Source organism: Callithrix jacchus, chromosome 10, assembly GCF_049354715.1.
Source record: "Callithrix jacchus isolate 240 chromosome 10, calJac240_pri, whole genome shotgun sequence".
Lineage (NCBI taxonomy): Eukaryota > Metazoa > Chordata > Mammalia > Primates > Cebidae > Callithrix > Callithrix jacchus.
This window is the reverse complement of record NC_133511.1, coordinates 6,216,379-6,236,831: the sequence shown is the minus strand read 5'-3', so window position 1 is coordinate 6,236,831 and position 20,453 is coordinate 6,216,379. Positions and strand designations below refer to the sequence as shown.

Sequence of the window (20,453 nt, the reverse complement as noted above, 5' to 3'; positions counted from 1 at the left end):
TGCAACCTCCACCCCCCAGGTTCAAGTGATTTTCTTGCCTCAACCTTTCAAGCAGCTGGGATTACAGGTATATACCACCAGACCTGACTAGTTTTTGTATTTTTTTTTTTCTTTTTAGTAGAGATGGGGTTTCTCCATATTTGCCAGGCTGGTCTTGAACTCCTGAACTCAAGTGATTCACCCTACTCAGCTTCCCAAAGTGCTAGAATTACAGGCAGGAGCCACCACTCCTGTCTCCAAAATTTATTAGAGTTTTAAGAGTTTAGCAAAAATACTAGGCAATAATATGAATTCACAAAACTCTTACTTGTCATATTCAACTATGAAATGTAACTTTATAAACATATAATGACAATATCAATAGAAATATAAGGCCTATAAAAGTATTACTAATAGAAGGTATGTTAGACTTTTATGTAGAACTGTAGACTATTCTTTGGAATTACGTTTTACAAGACCTAGATAAAGAGAGAGAGAAAATGGGAATCTGAAGAGGCAGTAACATAAAAATATCAATCTTCTGCAAATTATTCTATATGTTCAGTATAATTCCAATCAACATGATGAGAACAGCTATCTCCCCTACTCTTTTAAAAGGAAAGGCAAAAAAATTTTTACTCCTTGGACATGATTCCAGGTTTTTATTTTTACCCTTCTGAATGTAAATAAATTGCTGCAGAGGAAAGAAAAGACCAGTGTCTTCAGCTTGACCACAGAAGGAATGTCTTTTGGTACCAGATCTCATCCGCTACTTGAAAGTGAACGCATACATCCAGTGGTGAATCTCTTCAGATAATCTCTCACTGTTGAATCCATCATAAATTAACTTTCAAGGCTTAGTCTTGGTTTCCAGGTACTAAGTTTCAGTAAAATTTGCTCAGAAAGACCTAACTGTGAAGAAACATAAAAATGTTTCTTTACAGCCAGGTGCGGTGGCTCACGCCTGTAATCCCAGCACTTTGGGAGGCCGAGGTGGGTGGATCACAAGGTCAGGAGCTCAAGACCAGCCTGGCCAAGATGTTGAAACCCCGTCTCTACTAAAAATACAAAAATTAGCTGGGTGCGGTGGCACGCCCCTGTAATCCCAGCTCCTCAGGAGGCTGAGGCAAGAGAATCGCTTGCACCTGGGAGATGGAGGTTGCAGGGAGCCAAGATCGCACCACTGCACACCAGCCTGGGTGAGAGAGTGAGACTCCGTCTCCAAAAAAAAAAAAAAAGTTTCTTTACAGTCTGCACATACATCTATCAAAAACTCGGAAAAAGCATTATGCTCAGTAATGAAATTTATAAGCATTTTGTGTAATGTCATTAAAAAAGAAAAGGATTTCTGCAGTCATTACTTCTACTTCTAGCCAGTACAGTAAGAAAATAAAAATAAAGAAACCATATTAAAATGAGAAAGCCTGTAACCTCAGCACTTCGGGAGACTGAGGTAGGAGGATCACTAGAAGGCAAAAAATTAAATTGTTGTTATTCACAAGTCATGAGACTCTGTAAGACCCTTATTAGACTATTTTTTTGGTGGCGATGGTTGTTTTTTAAGTCAGTGTAGCGCTCAGTCACATAGGCTAGAGTGCAACAGCGCGATCCTGGCTCACTGCAACCTCCGCCTCCCAGGTTGAAGCGATTCTTGAGCCTCAGCCTCCCAAGTAGCTGGGATTTCAGGTGTGCACTACAACACCCAGCTAATTTCTGTATTTTTTTTTTTTTTAGTAGAGACTGGGTTTCACCATGTTGGCCAGGCTGGTCTCAAACTCCTGACCTCAAGTGATCCACCCTCCTCAGCCTCCCAAAATGCCAGGATTACAGTCATGAGCCACCACCTGTGGCCCCAAGACTTCTTAGTGTTTTAAGAGTTTTGCAAAAATACTGAGTAATAGTATGAATTTACAAAACTCAACTAACTTCCTACATGTCATATGCAGTTACAAAATATAACTTCGTAAAGACATAAAGACAATATCAATAGACATATGAGGCAGACAAAGATAATACTAGTGAGAGATACGTGAGACTTTCATTTAGAAATGCAGACTATTCTTTGGGAATACATTTTAGAAGACCCAGATAAAATAGGAATCTGATGATACAAGAACATGAAAATGTCAATCTTCTACAAATTATTCTATATGTTCAATATAATTCCAATCAAAATATCAGCAGAAGCTTTATTGGAAATTGTAAACAGTTTCAGAGATTCAAATGGAAAAGGAAATGGACAGAAAAGCCCAAGACAATTGTAAAGAGCCACACAGTTCGTACTCATTCTGATAGATACCGAGAGTTGCTACAAAGGTCTAAGAGGAAGATGTTTCACTGATGTAAGGATAGGCTAGAGAGTGATGTGTATATACGACAGAAGTAGCATTACAAAGCAGCATGGAAATGATCATTTACTTACATATCCTGCTATAATAATTGGTTACACATACGTTAAACACCGGATTCTCAACCTCACAACATAAATGAAATTTAATCCCATATATATTAAATTCCCAAATCCCTAAATGTCAAGGCCAAAAGGTTACAACTTTTCATTAAAAAATGTGAGCAAATATCTTCAGAACCGTGAAATGGAAAAATTACTTAAATAAGACCAAAAAAGCACAAACCATTCTGGGAAAAAAATGGACAGGTTCAACTGCATGAAACTTACATAAAACAAAAAGCATTATAAAGAAGTTTATTAAACAAGCCCCATTTTAGTAGAAATTATTTACAATGCCCGCTATCAAGATAAAATGAATATTTAGAATTCATATACAAAAACTCTCACAAGTACAAAAATAGGACAAGCCAAAACACAGAAAAGAAAAAATAAACATATAGAAAAATTCAGCCTCTTATTAACTAGCACAGTCTAAAATTTAAAGAGATGCAATTTAATAAGCATCATGTTCACAAACATTTTAAATTCTGGTCATAAACATGTTGAGGAGGACGTGAAGTAGCTGGTACCGAGAAGTATATAAAGTGTGTGCACGCGAGAATCAGACTGAATTGAAACCCTGGGTTTTCCACTTTCTAGCTGGGTGACCTTGGACAATTACTTGATCTCTCTGTGCCTCCAACTTCTCATCTTTAAGGCAAGGATAACCATACCAGCACTTCCTACGTGTAAGATTATAGTGAAAACAAAGAAGCTGATGTGCCTAAAATAATTAGTGCAGTGTCTGGCACGTAATAATCACATAAGAATCGGCTTGTGAGAGTGTATCTCGGTACAGCCATATGAGAGAGAAATTTGTTAACATATAATCAAACAAAAAAACACAAACTCAAAATGCAGCATTCAACTCTAGGGGTAGGCCCTAGAAACCTCGCCACCGCCTCATCTGTATCTGACTTTCACAAGAGAGCCTCTGACTTTTCTGGGATTTTTGCTCCCTAGGCCTCATTTGTACTCTTCTGGACATTTTAACCTAGCTGCTAACTAATCGATATCAAAGAATCACCTTAAAGGTAACTTGATCAAAGCTCATGGAGAGATTACAAATTAAGCACAATAAACAATCTCATCAATTTGATTAAAGGAGGCGTCCATATTCTGCTGTCTATGGAAATTATCTGAAAAATACATTTAAGTGGTCAGCACACCTGGGTTCCAGTCTTCGCTGCACTTTCTAACTAGCCGAGCCTTGGAGAAGTCGTTACTTCTCTGAGCTTCGGCAGCTTCTTCTATTAAATTACAGGACTTCTAGTAATTTCCAGTTCGAACATTAAATTCCCGGAGCCAAGACAATGTCCTTCTAGTATTACTAATGCTTTTCTGTTGAGTTAAGGAAAAGTTGTCATCATCCTCAATATTAACTCCTCAAGTAACCTTTCCACAGGTTCCACAAAATGGTCCATAGGTACAGAAATATCTCCAAGATTCTAAAAACCTCAAGCCTTTTCCTGTGCTTCCCATTTTCCAATGTAGAAAACAGCCTTGAAAGCATCAAGGAATCATAATCTGCTGTGGAAACTGGCAAACCCCATTGTTTAGTAGATACTAAAGAACAAGTTGCATTGTATGACAAAGAAAAGAAAATTCAAGACTGCTACCTGGAAAAACAATTCCGTAGAAAGTTAGCTATCTGAAGACAGAATTCTTTCTTTCTTTCATAGAAAAAACAATCATGAAGAAACTCAGAGCAGGTTTCCAAATTCCAATCAGATTTGAGTACCATGGCAAAAGTAGCAGTCTCAGAGAACACGGAGACATAAAACTGTACAAGCTTTGCTCGGTATCATCTCACCCAGGTAAAAACTCTTCCCTCTGTGAAAAACTTCCAGTTTAACAGCTTAAGGAGGAAAGCTAGAGGGAGCTATAGATAAATGGTATTGTCCAAGAGGATGATTCTTAAGATATGTTGCTTCACTTTGTTAGAATTTCTACTTAGTAAAAGTCCATTCTAATATAATTTGATCTATTGAAAACGGCAATGGTTTTACCTTTAATCTGGTAGATGACTAGAACATTCGCTTGTTGTCGTATTGGATGCTTGATTTCTGGAGCAGAGAAAACCCCCACCTGGAAAAAAAAAACGGTGATTGTGTGTATGTATTGCATTGATTATATTTGCTATTCATTTGGCCCATTTCTTTTTTTGTGTTGTTTAACTCCTACCTCTGCAAGAAGCTTTGCCAGGAAAGAAAAAATGTGACTCATATCTCTGTGAAAATTGATGATCTCCACTTACAGAGGCTTAGATACTCTGACGTAAGCCATCCCAGTCCAAACACCCAGAGAGTCACAATTTCGCTATGCAAGCATTACACTACAGTAGTGTGCTGACATTCCCTGGATAAGTACTTAGTGAAAAAGAAAATTAGGGAACTGTACATTACAAGAGAACCCGGTCAATGTTTCAAAATTTATTTCTTCTTTCTATCTGCAGAGTCTAGTATGGGGTTGCTCAAGAAGTCACTATTCATCGTAGGACACTAGTCTTCCAGATGGGATGGATGTCCTCTATCCACTTTCATTAACTAGCAAGGAGGGAACAGGAGCATATTCTATCGCTCGACGTGTGACAACTTCAGCCCCTGGGAGTCTAATGTGCAAGGACGTGATCTGACTTTTTCCCTGGCTTTCACATTCAGAATGAGAAACCCTCGCTCACATACTGGCACCTATACTCACTATAGTTCATCTGGTGCAAAGTCATCGATTACCAACATCTACATGGATTTCTGAGTCAGGTAAAATGGAGGTAATTAAGAAATATGACACCCTGTTATTACAACTGTTTTTCTAACATAATATATCCTGCAAAAATTACTTCTAAGGCAGTCTAACTGTGCTCATGCATTATTTCCCTAAATGGAGAACAAATGTAATTCTGTGTGTGTGTGTGTGTGTGTGTGTGTAAAGATTCTACTTTGTGTGACACACTGTGCTAGTAAACATGATAGATACGTTCCTGCCTTCATGGATTATTCAGGCTAGCAGTCATAAAGAGGAGAATTTAGGAGTATGGAGAGAATATACTCACTTCTGAACCCAGAGGGACATAGGAAATGTCTCCCTAAGCAACATAACTGTTTTGGCCTGCACTTGTTCCTAAAGACATACTTTTGTTAAAGTAATATGGTCTTAAAATTTTCTTTCTTTTCAAATGCGAAATGATGGGTTTGTTTTCAGTAGGGAAAATCTCTCTATAATCCTAAACCAAGGTATCAAAAGAAATGACAGGCAATTTTATTTTTAAGGAAAGTAGTCACTCTACCAAAAGGACACATGCACCCATATGCTCATCACAACACAAGTCACAACACAAGATATGAAATCAATCCAGGTTTCCATCAACTCCGGATTCAGTAATGGAAAGGTGGATAAATTTGTACCATGAAATACTATGACTTTGCATTCACGAAAAGACAGACAATCACATTCTTTGCAGCAACATGGATGCAGCTGGAGGCCATTATTCTAAGCAAACTTACACAGAAACAAAACCAAACGCCACATGTACTCTCTGAAGTGGGTACAGATGTCTATGGACACATGGACATAAAGATGACAACAACGGATACTGGGGAATAAAAGAGAAGGGAGCGAGGAATGAGGCAGGACTGGAAAACCACCTACTGGATACTACACTCATTACCTGGGTGACAGATTCATTCATACTCCAAACCTCAGCATCACACAATGTATCTTTGGAACAAACCTGCACATGTATTCCCTGACCCTATAGTAAAAGTTGGAAAAAAAATAAACGATAATGTATATTTTACTTAATTAAGAGATAATATATTTGGCATGTCAAGCAGTACTAGTGAGCAAAGGATTTTTCCAAAGAAAATAAGTTTTTTACTTTTTCTTCATATTATGAACATCCTTGCATTGCATTCAAGTGAAAAGGCAGCAAACAGCAAGACGAAATCTGGTAGAACACATCACTATGGAAAGACAACTATGGTGTTTTTTTGTTTTGTTTTTCTTTTTTTGAGACGGAGTTTCGCTCTTGTTACCCAGGCTGGAGTGCCATGGCGTGATCTCGGCTCACCGCAACCTCCACCTCCTGGGTTCAGGCAATTCTCCTGCCTCAGCCTCCTGAGTGAGTAGCTGGGACTACAGGCACGCGCCACCATGCCCAGCTAATTTTTTGTATTTTTAGTAGAGACGGGGTTTCACCATGTTGACCAGGATGGTCTCGATCTCTTGACCTCGTGATCCACCTGCCTCAGCCTCCCAAAGTGCTGCGATTACAGGCGGGAGCCACCGCGCCCGGCAAGACAACTATGTTTTTTAGCCCAAAGCTATTTTGGCTTCAGAGAATGCAGAGAATACCAATAACATCTTAATGTGCCCAAACTGAATTAGATAATTTGAGTTGGTAGACTTTTCTGTCTCCTAAAATTCCACTCTGGAATCCCTTATAGACACACAGAGAATTTCTCTTTATTAATTATTTATCTATAATTATGTGTTCCCCTTCTGGAATTTTTCTGTAGACCAAAATACAGTCAGCAGAATACATTTTTTCTATTAAGTACTATTTTTAAACCCTATGAATAAATATATTTTATGCTTTTGACTAGGCTTTTCAATACAGGAAAGTAATTTGTAATTTTAGAATTCACTCTTTTTTTTTTCCTCTGGAAATCATTTATTCGAAAGGAATTTTGAAAAGCTTGTCTTTCTTACCTGACAGAATACAGATCACAATGAAATGGTACTTGTCATTCACATAATGCAGCCCAAGAAAGTGAAAATCGAAAAAATCATAACACTGGTTCTCACAATCAAAGGGAAGAAGAAATTGACATAATACCTCTTCAGAAGTATAGAATTATCAAGAAAAAAATCGCTTTAAAAGTTGTTTATTTGCTTTCTGAATTTACATGTAACTAATAGCATAGCCTATTTTAACACTGACATATCGTTTAAAAAATTATGATCCTATTAATTTTTTTGGTGGGGGGTAAAGTCTCGCTCTTGTTGCCCAGGCTGGAGTGCTGTGGCACAATCTCGGCTCAAGGCAACCTCCGCCTCCCGAGTTCAAGCAATTTTCCTGCCTCTGCCTCTCAAGTAGCTGGGATTACAGGCGCCTGCCACCCTACTCGGCTAATTTTTGTATGTTTAGTAGAGGCGGGGTTTCATCAACTTGGCCAGGCTGGTCTTGAACTCCTGACCCCAGGTGACCCTCCCGCTTTGGCCTCTCCACGTGGATCCTATGAATTTTAACAGCTATGTTTACATTTTAAAATGCTTAAAAGATTATTGTTTATAATTTCAGTCATTATTTTAATAAATTCCAAAATTCATTTACAGAGTCTATTTTATAAAATGAAATCCACATCCTGGAAGAGGATCCAGAGAAATAATCAGGCGCAATGTATTCAGTGCTTAAAGATATGTACTTTTGTACTATTATAAGCATTTTACATACTTTATCTCAGGTAATCCTTATAAAAACCCAAAGAGGTACGTCATGTTATCATCCCCTTTACAGATGAGGAAACCGATGCCTGGAAAAGCGGTTACGTTGGCCAAAGTCATACAGTTAGTACACGGCAGTGCTGGCCTCCAGGTCTACCTAACTGTAAGTTTCCTGCTCTAAATCCCTTTGTAGACTGCTCTGGAGATCTGTTCATAGAACACTGTCTACCTCCAGATATTTTCTACACATCTTCTCTCTGGACTTTGTGTAGAAGACCCCGCTTGCTGTTGCCTTATGAGAAGATGAGTGGAGGTAAATGATAGATAAGAAATGTATATGACTATCTGGCAAAAAGACACTTTTACCTCGAAATTCCTTCATCTCTTCTTTCCTCATTAACGTGCCTAAATTCTCCCATGCCTTCTCAAACAAAACACTCCGAAAAAGTTACGTTATAGGTTGAATCAAAATAAATATGCTGAAGTTCTAACCCCCAGTACCTGTAAATACAAGTAAACTCAATCTCATTTGGAAATGGGATCTTTGCAGACAAAATCAAGTAAAGTTAAGGTTCTTAAGGTGGGCCCTAATCCAGTATGACTAGTGTTCTTATAAGAAGAGGGAAATGTGGGCAAAGACACATACAGTGAAATGCAATGTGAAGATACAGACATAGAGAAGACAGCTATGAAACTACTGGGCAAAGATTAAAGTCATGCAGCCACAAACTAAGGACTTTGTGAGGCCATGAGAAGCTGGAAGGGACGAGAAAGAATCTACCCCTAGAGTCCGGAGAATCCATGGCTCTCCCAACACCTTGGTTGAGGACTTCCACCCTCCAGAACTTCGAGAGAGTAGATTCTTGTTTTCAGTCATCTAGTGTGTGGGAAGGAAATTAGATTCTTGTTGTAAATCATCCAGTGTGTGGCGATTTGTTACAGCAGCTCTAGGAAACCACTATAAAATGTAAGGAAGAAAATGGTGCGCATGGTGTTTTGTGACATCTCTTTTTCCTCTGTTAGAGCTGAGCCTTACATTTACTGGTTAATTCAGAGTAGCATTTGATTGAGATTAACTTTATCCATGGCTCTCAGGACTGAAGAATATGATTCTATTATGTATGTATTATATATAGTCCAAGTCCACTGGAAAATCACCTTTACTTACATTGAAGAGATTTTGCATACCACCTTAGGTCTGCCTATTAAACGCATATTGACAAATTATCTTAAAGAAGAAAAACAGATAAATTGCGTGAATGTTTGCAATGTAGTAGTATCATCATCTCCAACTCCCTACACCTCCCCAACATTTCCGGCATTTCCAGCCCTGATTCAGCAATGTGAAATTATTCCCTGTCAAAAGATTGGATTATCCTAACCCTAGATAGCTAATTTCATCAAATGATTATCATCTGAATTCAAAGCTCTCCAGAGATTCCTGTCCCCTTGAGATCAGTCTATCAGAGGCACATCCAAAGTCAGATATCCACACCACTGACCAAGACCACTGATGCGAACTCTTCATTCTCTCCCTGCCGCCCTTAGCAAGGAGGAGAAAAGTAGTGTTGGTAATCGAGAAAGTTTGCAGAATAATTTACCTTATTACATTTTTAGTATTTTGTGGGCATTGTTTCATTTACCTCAAAAGAACAGTAGTACCATTTCAATTTTGCAAGTGAGGAAACTGAGGCAAGAAGGAGCTAAGTGACTTGACCAATGTATCTATTGCAAGATTGAAGAGTTGATACGAGCTGTCCTGAATCCTACTGTACTATATTTTCCTGACATAGAGTCTCATGCACATACTAGTTCTGTCATATTAGTTCTGTAACTCCTTGAGAAGTACATTTTTTCCCATGGATAAAACTCTGAAATATTTTATTTGAGTGAGAAAAGGAGAGAAAAAGGACTCTGGCTTTTTCAAAAAAACCTCCTAACTCCTCCAGTGCCTCCCTCAGTGTCCTTGCAGTACAGTGCAGTGGTAAATAAGACAGATTTATTCCAATCCTGCCTCTGTCACTCACCTGCTGAGTGGAATGGAGCAGGCTGCTGCACCTGTGGAAGCTGAAGGCTGCAGGGAAGACAGATTGTGCCGATGCATGTCAAGTGCTTAGCGCAAGTTGTGGCATATTATGAGCACTCCGTGAGAGAAAGGCTGCCCTTGCCCTTCAATCTGCACCCAGATTTTCAGATTTGCAACTAACTTCAAAACACAGGTGAGGAAACCCAGGCCCACACGTGCAGAGGACATGCTCTGGCAACATTACACTGGAAGGTGATCATGTGGCCTGGGGAAGAACCTCTCAGAACACAATGTCCAGTGTTTGTTTTCTTCCACTGAATGACAAGCCTCTTTGAAACAATCAAATAAACATGACATATAACAAGACTTTTCTGTGAACATTAATGCAACATATAAGTTATCCTAAGTCACCTTTTCTTTGCCTCTGGAAACATGAGCCTTTTCTCTACAAGCATTTTCTACTTTAAAACAATTTTATTCTTTTCATTTTGACCTTTCTAATGTCATTCTATGCTTGAAGCATTATCGTTGAAGAAGCATCAAAAAGAATGTCATTTTATGGCTGAGAGCGGTGGCTTATGCCTGTAATGTGAGCACTTTGGGAGGCCGAGGTGGGTGGATCACTTGAGGTCAGGAGTTCAAGACCAGCCTGGCCAACATGGTGAAACCCCATCTCTACTAAAAAAATTACAAAAATTAGCTGAGTGTAGTAACAGGTGCCTGTAACCTCAGCTACTTGGGAGGTTGAGGCAGGAGAATCGCTTGAACCCAGGAGATGGAGGTTGCAGTGAGCCAAGACCACACTATTGCACTCCAACCAGGGCAACAAGAGTGAAACTCCATCTCAGAAAGAAAAAGAAAAAGAAGGCCGGGCATGGTGGCTCAAGCCTGTAATCCCAGCACTTTGGGAGGCCGAGGCAGGTGGCTCATGAGGTCAAGAGATCGAGACCATCCTGGTCAACATGGTGAAACCCCGTCTCTACTAAAAATACAAAAAATTAGCTGGGCATGGTGGCACGTGCCTGTAATCCCAGCTACTCAGGAGGCTGAGGCAGGAGAATTGCCTGAACCCGGGAGGCGGAGGTTGCGGTGAGCAGAGATCGCGCCATTGCACTCCAGCCTGGGTAACAAGAGCGAAACTCCGTCTCAAAAAAAAAAAAAAAAAGAAAGAAAGAAAAAAAGAAAAAGAAAAAAGATCATTGCTTTATTTGGTTCGGGATTTCTCTTAATGAATATGCATTAGCTTTATAAAAAGTGTGTTTTCATAGTAAGAAAGGTCAAATAAGCAAAAAAAATTACTTAAACTAGAAGATTAATATGCATTTCATAAAAAATCCACTAGTTCTTAGTATTAAGTGATATGCAATGTGTTAAGTACAGGAGATCTGGTTTTCCAGTTTTAGAGTTATGTATAGATAGTTTTCACCACTTTTGAGACTACCAGCATGATCTTTAAGAAGGCGGAGCAATTCTAGAGGTTCTTGGGAAAGGTTCCGGTGCGAGGATGTCTTTCTTTGGGTAGCTCCAGGCGAACACCTGGGATTCCCTGTTCTCAGCTGCTTCCAAGTGGTATGTCCTCAAAAACAGTGGGACAGAAGCCTGGCCCAGCTGTAGAAGGGCTCTTTCAAACCTGGAACATACCAGACACTTTCCCTGTCCTCTGTAGCCATGTAAACAATATCAGCCCCCACCCTAGAAGAGTTGACAATTTAGTCTCCAAGAATGTTCTGCATACAACTACACACATTCAGCTACTAAAACACTCTGCAAGTGAATCTCTTACAGGACTCGTATGTTGTCCAACAATATGACAAACACAAAATGTTCCAGGGATACTTAATAAACACAATGCATGCATGGTATCTTAAAAGAAGCAGTAGCATGCTTTAACTGAGACTTCCTTAATTTATTCTATCGTGATAACTGAGAACAAGGAGATAATATGATCTGGAGGATTTGAGGGGGTAGTGCTGCCAAAAATACACAGATTGTTCAAAAATGTTTAGAATGAGAAGAGAGGGAAGGAGGTAATCGAAGTTAAATAATCAGAGCCACAATCCTTTCAAGTGATTATGCTTTCATTTGAAATAGGCACTTATTGAGTGTCTGCTGTGTCCAAGGCACTAAGGTAGGTACAACGTTAGATAAATCAGGTCTTTCTTCTCAGAGAGCTTGTAATCTGAAAGAGCACATGAGAGTACATAGCTCAGGTGCAGGTGGGAGGATTGCTCAAGCCCAGGAGGTGAGTCTACAGAGACTTATGAGCGTGCCACTGTATCCAGCCTGGCTGACAAAGCACAGAACCTGTCTCTACCAAAAAAAAAAAAAAAAAAAAGTGCATAAAACTTCAAATCAGAATAATGTTGATGAAGACAGAGGTGATCTTCAAACTTGAATAAGATGCCAAAGTTTAACTTTTGGATAACAAAGGAAAGAACAATAGAGGTAGAATGATACAGCCACAACCACCACCAAAAAAAGCACTGACGTATAAAAACTTAAGAAAACAACATTGATTCAGGTAAATAATGTACCTGAAGGGAATTAGAAGAAAATGGATTAAAAGGAAGCAGGTTCTAACCAGGGAGGACATTCACATCAGTTTGATTTTATTTGGAAGACAATGATGAAATGTTTAAGTCATTTAACATTATGTTATGGAGTAACATAATCAGAGCTTTGAACAGCATAATTTCTAAAGAATGCATAAGGTGAATAAAATGTTCAAGAGACTAACAGAAATGAATCCCTCAAAAGGTTGTTGGGCTAGCCCAGTAAATGTGTTATAAAAAAAAAAAAATGTTATGTGTGTTATGGTCCGTAGGGACCTGTAAACCAACTGAACCTGTGACATGGTGGTGGACTGGATGGGGAAAAGAAGGCAGAGAAGCCAAAGACGGCCCTTTCACTTTAAGTCTGGGTAACAAGAAGGATGGTGGGAACACAACCGGAGAGCAGTAACTCAAGTTTCTCAGGAAGATGATGGGCTTTATATGCTGGACGTGATGCTCCCATAGGAAACCTTGGTGATGATGTTGAGAATAGAGTGAGATACGCAGATGTGGAGCTTGATAGACAGACTGTGATTTGGATGTTACTTATGCAATTGTGATAAAAGAAGAGGAACTCGGCCGGGCACGCTGGCTCACGCCTGTAATCCCAGCACTTTGGGAGGCCGAGGCGGGTGGATCACGAGGTCAAGAGATCGAGACCATCCTGCTCAACATGGTAAAACCCTGTCTGTACTAAAAATATAAAAAAATTAGCTGGGCATGGTGGCGTGTGCCTGTAATCCCAGCTACTCAGGAGGCTGAGGCTGAGGCAGGAGAATTGCCTGAACCCAGGAGGCGGAGGTTGCGGTGAGCCAAGATCGCACCATTGCATTCCAGCCTGGGTAACAAGAGCGAAACTCCGTCTCAAAAAAAAAAAAGAAGAGGAACTCAAAAGGAGGGAATAGATTGCCAAAGACATCTTGGAAAAAAGAGAAGATGTGGAAGGCAAAGGTCCGGTGTATTAGGTAGCCAGGGCTGCCATAATAAATTACCACAGACTGTGTAGCTTCAAACAACAGCAATTTATTCTCTCATACTTCTGAAGGCTACCAGTCTGAAATCAAGAGGTCAGCAGGGTCATGCTCCCTCCACACTCTAGGGAAGAATTGATCCTTTCCTATTTTTGAATCCATCCTTCCCTAATTATGCTAAATCAAATAAACCAAATATAGAGTCAAATACTGTATTACCTCAGTTATATTTGGATTCTAAAAAAAATATGGAACTCAGAAATAGAGAGTAGAGTGGTAGTTGCCAGGGGCTGGAACATGGGAGAAATGGAGAGATGATGGGAAAAGGGCATAACTTTCAGCTCTAAGATAAGGAAGTTCTGGGGATCTAGTATACAGCATAATGACTATAGTCAACAATACTGTACTGTTCATTGAAATTTGCTAAGAGAGATTGTAAATGTCCTTACAACACACATGCACCTGAGCGCGCATGCACACACACACACACACACACACACACACACACACACACACGGTTTCATTGTGGTAATCATTTCATATCACTTATCAAATTTTCATGTTGTATATCTTGAGTATACACAGTTTTTATTTGACAATTAAACTTTCTTTCAGAAAAATCCATCCTTGCCTCATCTGGTCTCTGGGAGCGGCGGGCAATCCTTTGCATCCTTCGACCTGTGGCAGCAACATTCTGCCTCAGTTTTCACAGACTTTTTCAGTGCCTGCTTCTGTGTCCTAATTTTTCTCTTACTATAAAGATTTAAAACACTGTGTTAGGGCCCACTCTAAACCAGTATGACCTCAATTTAGTTTCATTACATTTGCAATGATATTACCTCCTGACAGTCACATTCACAGGTACCAGGGGTTAAGATATCAGCTTATGTTGGCAGCACTCAGCTCTACCCACTACAACTGAGAACGCCAACATTAAATGTGGAAAGAGGAAAAGAAAACAGAAGGGATATGGCTAGTAGGTAAAGACGATGGACATCATAATTATTTGGTGAAAACATGACTTAATTTTACATTTTGTATTAATTTTACAGTTTTACATTTGTAAGTCAATTTAATAAAAATAAAGTTGCCACATTTCAGCTTGCCCTACAATGGTTCAGGACATTCTGGTGCCATTTTTTTATTTGTTGTCTTACCTAACCTGACATTGCAAATGTAAAACTACCCTCAGGTGTTGAAAGTAAAACCATGCTACACAGGTTGCAAAGGAGTTATTGTGGAATTCCATTTTAGAATTTACAATATCATGGACTTCGCCAGATATGGTGTCTTGCGCCTGTAATCCTAACACTTTGGGAGAATTAGGTGGGAGGATCACTTGAATCCAGGAGTTCAAGAGCAGCCCGAGCAACAAGGTGAAACCTATCTCTTATTTTCTAATTTATTTAAAAATAAAATATCATGAACTTTATATAATTTAAAACACCCCACAATTTACATATAATGAATTGTGGTTGCCACTTACATTATAGCAAAATAATGCCTTATCACCAGCCTCTCGTGGGAATGGCTGAGTTTAACATTGATTATTTTGATTTTTGTTAATTGTACAACTCCTCACTAAACAAAGTAGAAAATATCATATCAAAACTTCCTAAGGTAAAAGTCTATATATAATTTTGTCATGTCTCATTTTGCATAATTAAAGCGTATAAAGGAGTAAAGGAAATTCCTCACCATCCTTGTTTTCTAAGTTCTGCAATTCTCATAGCATTGGCTACTGTAGTATATCTTTCTTTCCCCTCACAATTACATAAAACACCTAGAGCATATGTCATTATTTCTGTTTTAGAGGTAAACTTCAGAGAAGCTTCACATCATTGAGAAAAAGCTAGAAAACGAGCCGAGACCCAGGTCCTAGGACAGGGTGATACAGCCACGCTACAGAACAGTCCATTCTTTATTGCCTTCAATGTTTCTTTCACATTGATCAGCAAATTGACCAGCAAAATTTCACAGCAAAAAGCTCGATTCATTGTCAATTAATTATTAATATCACCTAATTACAGCCAGCTTGATCAATTTAAAGGTCTTGATAATGAAGTTATAAAATATTTGAACACAACTCATGTATGTGACACTCTGTACCCCAAATAGGAGATACATATTGATTTTATGCACACATGGAAATTTTTTAAGTATATACTTGTCCCCAAAACAAAATTTCAAGAAATAAGAAGGTACATCATTAAATAATGTTGTCTGAAGAAAATGTAATAAAATTGAAAAAAAATCCAAACAGAAATTTTAGAGCACTTCTTTGAAAAACTTTTATATCAAAGAAATTGTAATGAAAATTCACCTTTAGAATTAAATGACAATAACACTGAAGATCCATATTTCAGATACAAGCTTAAAGTGGTAAAGGAATGTGTCACCTTAAATATCAGAATACAAAATGAATGAAGAAGAAACTGTTAAGTCAGAAAACAACAGATTAAAACCGAAAATAGAAGAATGTAGAACATAATAAAAGTCTACAATTGTTATCTTTCCCCATTTACCCAGCTCCTCTTTAGGGATCCTGGGATCTCAGGAATAAGAACTGAGTCCAACAACAGGAGGCTGGGATTTCTTTGCAGGAGCAGAGAATTTCTAGAAATATCTATTTCAGTGGTCTCCACATTTTCAAACGAGGTACCAGGTGCATCTCAATGGGACTGGTATAACAGTGGGTATAGCCCAAGAAGGGCAAGCCGAGGCAGGGTGGGGCACTGCCTTACCTGGGAAGTGCAATCCCCAGAGGACCACTCTCTCTACCCAACAGAGGCTATTGGGGGCTTTACCAGCTACTCCAGCACTCTGGTTCAGATGTCCTTCTCCCAGTTTTTACCACTCACAAACCAGGAGATTTCCGAGCCATAAAGCTCCATGAATTTCCAGCTTGGCTATTTCAGGTGGCACTGTGAGTTTCCACACAAAAACACACACAAATCTGGGTGACCATTTCAAATGGCACCTGGAATGCCTGGGAGACAGAGCTGCCCATTCAAATGCAAAAGAGGGGGCTGAAAGCAAGGAGCCAGGTGATCTGGCTCTGCAGGTCCCACCCCCACAAAGACTGGCATTCTGAAATGCTCTGACCTGAGAGTTTCACAGAAAGTGCAGTGGTTTGAGTTTGACATGGGATGGTCGAGCTGTGTTGGGGGAAGGGTATCTGCCATTACCAAGGCAGTCCACCATTACTGAAGCAGTCTGCATTACCCTGACGGTACCAATGTCAACAAACCAGAAGGAAGTTTACACAGAAGCTGAGCAGAGCTCACAGCAGCTCAGCAATGCCTCTCTCTGCTGGCAGATGGTGAATAGACTCCCTGCTTGCTGGTCAGGGCATCTCTGAGAAAAGGCAGCAGCACATCAGAGACTTACAAATAAAGTCCCACTTCCCAGGACAAAGCACTGGGAAAAGAGGTGGTTACGAGTTCCACTGCAGCAGACTTAAATGTACCTGCCCAGCAGCTCTGAACAGAACAATGGAGCTCCCAGCACAGCACTTGAGCTCCTACAAGGAACAGACTGTCTCCTCAAGTGGCTCCCTAATCCCCATATATCCAAAGAGACACCTCATAAAGGAAAGCTCTGGCTGACATCTGGCGGGTACCATACTGGGAAGAAGATAACAGAAGAAGAAACCGTAAGCAACCCTTATTGTTTTGCAGCTGCTGCAGGCGATCCCCAGGCAAGCAGGGTCTGGAGTGGACCTCCAGCAGTCCTACAGCAGAGGGGCATGAATGTTAGAAGGAAAACTAAAAAGCAGAAAGAAATAACTTTAACATCAACAAAAAGGACATCCACTCAGAGAACCCACCCGAAAGTCACAAACTACAAAGACCACAGGTAGATAAATCCACAAAGATAGGAAGAAACCAGCACAAAAAGGATGAAAACACCAAAACCACAATGCCTCTCCTCCTCCAAGGGATCATAACTCCTCACCAGCAAGGGAACAAAGCTGGATGGAGAATGAGTCTGATGAAATGACAGAAACAGGCTTCAGAAGGCGGGTAATAACAAACTTCTCTGAGCTAAAAGAACATGTTCTAACCCAGCAAAAAAAAAAAAAAAAAAAAAACTAAGAATCTTGAAAAAAGGTTAAACAAAATGCTAAAGAGAATAAACAGCTTACAGAAGAATATAAGTAACTTGATGGAGCTGAAAAACACAATACAAGAACTTCCCGAAGCATACACAAGTTTCAATAGCTGAATTGACCAAGCAGAAGAAAGGATATCGGAGACTGAAGATCAACTCAATGAAATAAAACAAGGCAGCAAAATTAGAGAAAAAAGAGTGAAAAGAAATGAACAAAGCCTCCAAGAAATATGGGATATGTGAAAAGACCTAATCTACGTTTGATAGGTGTACTTGAATGTGATAGAGAGAATAAATCTGACCTGGAGAACACTCTTCAGGATATTATCCAGGAGAACCTCCCCTACCTAAAAAGGCAGGCCACCATTCAAGTCCAGGAAATACAGAGACCACCATTCCTCAAGAAGAGCAACCCTAAGGCACATAATTGTCAAATTCAACAGGGTTGAAATGAAGGAAAAAATGCTAAGGGCAGCCAGAGAGAAAGGTCAGGTTACCCATAAAGGAAAGCTCATCAGACTCACAGCAGATCTCTCAGCAGAAACCCTAAAAGCCAGAAGAGAGTGGGGGCCAATATTCAACATCCTTATAGAAAAGAACTTTCAACCTAGAATTTCACATCCAGCCAAACTAAGCTTCATAAGCAAAGGAGAAATAAAATCCTTTATGAACAAACAATTGCTGAGATATTTCATCACCACCAGGCCTGCCTTAGAAGAGCTCCTGCCTTACAAGAGCAATAAACATGGAAAGGAACAACCAGTACCAGCCACTCAAAAAACATATCAAATGGTAAAGAGCATTGATACAATAAAGAAACTGCATCAACTAATGGGCAAAACAACCAGCTAGCATCAAAATGGCAGGATCAAATTCACACGTAACAATATAAAATGTAAATGGGCTAAATGCCCCAAAAAAGGCACAGATTGGCAAATTGGATAAAAACTCAAGACCCATTGGTGTGCTGTAGTCAGGAAACCCATCTCATGTCCAAGTAAACAGAGAGGCTCAAAATAAAGGGATGGAGGAAGATTTACCAAGCAAATGAAGAGCAAAAAAAAGCAGGATTTGCAATGCTAGTCTCTGATAAAATGGACTTTAAACCAACAAACATCAAAAGAGACAAAGAAGAGCATTACATAATGGCAAAAGGATCAATGCAACAAGAAGAGCTGACAATCCTAGATACACACCCAATACAGAAGCACCCAGATACATAAAGCAAGTTCTTAGAGACCTACGAAGAGACTTAGACTCCCACACAGTAATACTGGGAGACTTTAACATTCCACTGTCAAGATCAGGTCAACGAGACAGAAAATTAACAAGAATATCTAGGACTTGAAATCAGATCTAGACCAAGCAGACCTAATAGACATTTACAGAACTCTCCACCCCCAAATCCACAGAATATACATTCTTCTCAGCACCACTCACATTTACTCTAAAAGTGACCACATATTGGAAGCAAATCACTCCTCAGCAAATGCAAAAGAACGGAAATCATAACAAACAGTCTCTCAGACCACAGTGCAATCAAATTAGAACTCAGGAGTAAGAAACTCACTCAGAATCACACAACTTCATGGAAACTGAACAACTGGCTCCTCCTGACTGTCAACTACATAAACAGTGAAATAAAGGCACATATAAAGATGTTCCTCAAAACCAACGAGGATGAAGATGCAGTGTACCAGAATCTCTGGGACACATTTAAAGCATGTCTACAGGGAAATTTACAGTAATAAATGCCCGCATGAGAAGTGAGGAAAGATCTAAAACCGACACCCTATCATCAGAATTGAAAGAGCTAGAGGAACAAGATCAAAAACACTCAAAAGCTAGCAGAAGACAAGAAGTAACTAAGATCAGAGCAGAACTGAAGGAGATACACACACAAAAAACCCTTCAAAAAATGAATAAATCCAGGAGCTGGTGTTTTGAAAAGATCAACAAAATAGACCACTAGCCAGATTAATAAAAAAGAAAAGAGAGAATAATCAAATAGATGCAATCAAAAATGATAAAGGGGAAATCACCACAGATTCCACAGAAATACAAACTACAATCAGAGATTACTACAAACAACTCTATGCACATAAACCGGTAAATCTGGAAGAAATGGATAAATTCCAGGACACTCACACCCTCCCAACACTAAACCAAGAAGTTGAAACTCTGAATAGATCAAGGGCTGAAGCTGAGGCAGCAGTTAGTAGCCTACCAACCAAAACAGTCCAGGTAGAGACAGGTTCACAGCCAAATGTTTCCGGATGTAGAAAGATGAGCTGGTCCCACTCCTTCTGAAACTATTCCAAACAATCCAAAAAAGAAGGAATCCTTCCCAAATCATTTTATGAGACCAACATCATCCTGATACCAAAATGCAGCAGAGAATGAACAAAAAAGAAAACTTTAGGCCAATATCCGTGATGAACACAAATGCAAAAATATTTAATAATATACTAGAAAGCCAAATGCGACAGCACATCAAAAAGTGTATTGATCACAATCAAGTAGCCTTCACCCTGGGGATGCAAGGCTAGTTCAACATACGCAAGTCTATAAACGTAATCCATCACATAAACAGTACCAAAGACAAAAACTACATGATTATCTCAATAGCTGCAGAGAAGGCCTTCCACAAATTTCAACAGCCCTTTATGCTAAAAACTCTCAATAAACTTGGTATCGATGGACTGTAACTCAAAATAATAAAACGTATTTATTGCAAACCCACAATCAATATCATATCATAATAAATGTGCAAAAACTGGAAGCATTCCCTTTGAAATCTGTCATTAGACAAGGATGCCCTCTCTCACTACTCCTATTCAACATAGTATTGGAAGTTCTAGGGCAAGAAATGAAATAAAGCGTGTTCGATTAGGAAAGGAGGAAGTCAAATTGTCTCT

At 39.4% G+C, this 20,453-nt stretch overlaps 1 long non-coding RNA gene across 10 annotated transcripts in view; it reads right to left on the bottom strand.

The window, feature by feature from the left end:
- Nucleotides 1-20,453, bottom strand: part of LOC128929024 (uncharacterized) — a 597,561-nt gene that overhangs the window by 343,950 nt on the left and 233,158 nt on the right. For all 10 annotated transcript variants that reach the window (XR_013522995.1, XR_013522992.1, XR_013522999.1 and 7 more), the window contains one exon: nucleotides 4,438-4,516. This is a non-coding gene — a long non-coding RNA (uncharacterized LOC128929024). The remainder of the gene's footprint in view (nucleotides 1-4,437; nucleotides 4,517-20,453) is intronic.